Here is a 4,357-nt window from a genome sequence, read left to right as displayed (position 1 = left end):
ACAACTCTGAACTTAGGGGTAGCTTCAGAGTCCGCGTCAGTAGGGCATCCCGCCCCTACTGCGCTCCTGCATTTCCCGACCCCTCAGTGGTCGATGCAGAACTCATGCGTCTCGCACGCTGGTTCTTGCCATCGCCCTTTGGGAAGGGAGTCCTCTTGCTGGGCATCTTTGCCCCAGCAGGGACCCTGGCATAAAAGCGAGCCACGATATGGCCGCGCTTGCCGCATTAATAACAGACCACGTCTGCATTGCCCAACTCCATAGGAGTGGCATCTGTCCTTTCGGCCGACGGCTTATACCAAGCTGTCGCCGAGGCACTGCTGTAGGATTGCTCCTCAACTAAGGCAATTTGGATTGCCTCTTCCATCGTCGACGGCACCTTTCTGAAAAGGGCCTGTCGCGATGGGCCATGCCGTAGTCTGTTCATAAACGTGGGCACCTTAATGTTCTCCAAAATCGGACCTACGGTTATGGACGCCGACTGCGAGCGCATCTCTTGCACATACTCTTGCAGAGATCGCTTCGCCTGTCGCGCCCCAAAGAAGCGCGCCTGAAGCAACACTTCGTTGTTCGGCGGCTGGTACATGGCGCGAATCTTTTCCTTAAAGATCGCTTATGAAGGGAACGCCTTTCTGTCCGCCATAAGCGCCGAGTAAGCCTACTCTGAGGCCTTACCGCACAGATGCGATATGGCGTCCGACACCATCCGGCTGTCGTCCTCGATGAGCTGGGCGACACCGCATTACTCCACGGCTAAAAGCCAGTGGACAATCGTGTGCGCCGCAGTTCCATCGAACTTGGGCGGGTCCATCCGAATGGGCCTCGGCTGATGCGGCCGGGCAGAGAGCATCTCAACAGTCCTGTTGAGAGCCTCGCTCCGAGCCTGCTCATGTCTCAGCTCATCCTGCATCTGAGTGGCGGACTCCGCCGCAGCATGGCTCTGTGCCTCGGACGAGGCTCTTCGCTGTTTAAGCACAAATGCCTCAAACTGCTCCGACTGAGCAGCATGTTGCTCAGGAGGATTGCCCAAGAGTCTGTCCAGGGCTTGTTCACCAAGTCGTTGCGCCATGTGCCCTGCCACCTCCCGATGATGTTCAGAAAGGTGGGAGAAATGAGCCCGATTGATGTTAAGGCTCATCCTCACGTGCACACGCAGAAGATGCGGGTCGTGGGAAGGACTTCACGTGCTACCAAGTGTAGGCGATAATGTATTAATACGGCCACGCTCTGCTTAGACACGCACCCTAGCACAGCGAGGAAGCGGTGAGACCATATATTTTTTGTGTGCAGTGAGGTATTGTGATGAGCGCCTTAGCGACCTCATCCAACGCACTTATTACTCTAGTAAAGTGTCGTCACCTAAGCGGTGATCCGGCTCCTCGCGCGTACTTACTAAGTAGAAAGTAGTTTTCAGACTGATTTTTATATAATCGTATCAGAAATAAATACCCATTTTTACCCATCAAAATTGTCATCTCAGTAGATAACACTATGTTGTATCTAAGTGTTGCGAGAGGTAAAGTTGTATTCCAAGAAATACTTACCTGCACACGAAGAAAAAAGGTAGGTTGATATAGAACCCAATTTGTACGCAAGTTAATAGAAAGTTAGTGACTATCTAGTCACATTGAAGCTGAATTTTAAAGTCAGTCGTATATTATCGTTAAGTCTATACCTACTTGGGTTTGGCTAAGAGATTTTACAAGTCGTCCTTTTTAAACTGATTATTCTTTCAGAACTTAAATAAAAATTTATATTCTAGCCCTAGAGCTTCTTTGTGCTCGACGATACCCGAGGTCCCTATGTATTGGAAAGACTGCTGCATTTCGTTATTTGATTGGTGGGGGATCGTACCCATGATCGCTGGGTCACCATGTTAATGCTTACCCCCGACACAGGGGTGGAACCCTTCACATTGAAGCTCATTACTAACGGATAGCCACGGGTTCGAACCATCAAAGTCCGGAAGTTTAAGCTTATAGGGATTTAATGTTTGGATTTCATCAGTGCTATCCTACCAGATACTGACGTATCACATTTTTATTCTGTGACACAAAGCAAAAGGAAAGTAACGTTGTTACAAAACAATGATCGACAGGAAATAGATCAGCAACGTTTCGTAGGAATGAATGGACGTGAAATTGATTTGCTCACAGATAACACACTCAATCGATATACTCACGTTCGGTTTCCAATTTAGGCCCAAAGCCCTCTCCTCTTAGCTCAAAGCGCGCAAACTTAATAAGAACGGCCTTTTGCACCAGCGTGTTCCATTAGGGTTCGAAACGAGAGACGTTGCCGATCGACTTGCTAATTTCATCCTTGTCACTGCTCGAAAACATGATGCGATTAAATGCCTTACGACATGTGCATGGTGCAATGACTGAAAGCCAATATCCACAAAATGAAGAAGTGGATGCTACGGCACAAGCTGTATCAATTCTATTGCGATCGGTGACCGAGTATTACGAAAAGCTGAAAACCTACCTATAATTGTCGTTTCCGCGGTCTTTAAGAGTAAGCTGCGTCCGCGTATCGTACCGGATGTCCAGCTGACCCTTTCAGCGAGGTTGCTGACGCTCCAGGTCAGAAGACCGGTATAGATACCATCAAGGTTACTTTAAGTAGAAGAGTCTCACGAAGAAATTTCACCTCTTGGTATAAAGCAACAGAAGGCGCCTTGTGGTTTCGGCCCCTCCTGCGCTGCTCGGTGAGAGGGAACATCCGGTTTCATTCAAAAAATCCAGAAAGCGACGTCGTCGCAATGGCCAATAGTAGTATCTGATAAAGTGGAGTGGGGACCTGTCGTGTAGGCGGGCACATCTTAATGCGGCTACGCTCTACTAAGACACACACCCTAGCACAGTAAAGAAGCTGTTATACCGTCTTCTCTTGCGTGTAGTGAGTTAATTGAGGTGGGAGCCTTAGCGACCTCACCCAACGCACAAAGCACTCTAGTAAAGTGTCGTCACGGGAGCGGTGATCCGGCTCCTCGCGCGCACTTACTAAGTAAGATGTATTTTCGAACTGATTTTTATTGAATCGTATCAAATATAAATTCTCATTTTTACCCATCAAAATTGACATCTGTGTCGATAACACTATTATGTATTGCGAGCATATTTTCTTAGGAACCTCGCGCAACGGATGACGCTGGCCGTCATTCCTCCTAATATGAATGCACCTTTGTGCATCACATACACAAGAATTGGTCACAATTGTGAACCACACCCGAGTGGTGGGTCCAATTACTTTATTTAGGTAATTGACCATTATTTAAGTACACCATATATACTTAACGGGGACTGTGTAACAATAGGGCAACTTTATCCCGTTACACTTCCCCCCTTTCAGAAGGAAATTACAATTTATAATTCGTCAAAGAGGAAGGAGGAACTGCGAGCTTCTTTACGCGCCGCTAGTTCTCTCAGTCACTCTAGCGACCTGTGTTTCCTACACGGCGCCATGAATGCCACCTAAAAGGGGCCACGTTGGTGGGTCGTCTGCGAAGATACCAACTGAAACTCGCGCTAAGCGCCGCGCCACGTTAGCACGCCGGCAGCCTCCAATGCCTTAGTCAAAACGCCGACAGCTACTGCCGCTGTCGCGCAAACGGTACTTAAGGATCCATCTCACTTTAACAGTGAGGATGCTGATCCGTTGCTCATTATCGACTACAATGAGTGGACACCGTTGCTGTCACCTCATGATAGTGATGCGGACAACGAGCTAATGACGAAGAATGATGGCGTATTATTGCCCATCCAAACTTCTCTTATGGCTCGAAATATGGAGAAACAACATTTACGAAAGCTGTCTCATCGTCACGCCGGATAGCGCAGCGACAGTTATTGAGAGCGCTGCTCAAAGAGACGCAGCTCCTTCTCCGTTGGGTAAAAAAACACAACGGCTTATGCTCAGACCATTATCCATAATGGTTCTGACATAGAGAATTCCGAGCCTAAAGCTCCGCCGACGACACCTGAACATGCTCAGTCGGTGTCACAAGCCAGTCTTTTTGAACGTGGCTATGTGGTAAGTGGCACATTACCGATGCTCCCTTTATCTGAATAGCCTTATCTAGACAAGCCAAGAGCATCGCTCTTAGAGCGCGCTATTCTAGACGCAGATGATTATTATGTCGTTTTTAATAATGAAACGCTTAGGGAGTTTCCCGATCCCAGTCGTGATGCGTTCAAATGAAACGCCCGACCAATACGAGGCGGAGTTCACTCGCCGCATTCATCCGCATTCCGATGCGATGAACAGCGGTCGCAATGATATTAATTTGCTTGGTCCGCGAGGTGATAGACGCGATTCTTGGATAAAGCGATGCAACCTTGATTATCCTGGTAAA

This window comes from Bremia lactucae, linkage group LG2 (genome assembly GCF_004359215.1).
Source record: "Bremia lactucae strain SF5 linkage group LG2, whole genome shotgun sequence".
NCBI lineage: Eukaryota > Oomycota > Peronosporomycetes > Peronosporales > Peronosporaceae > Bremia > Bremia lactucae.
Note: the sequence above shows the minus strand (reverse complement) of the source record.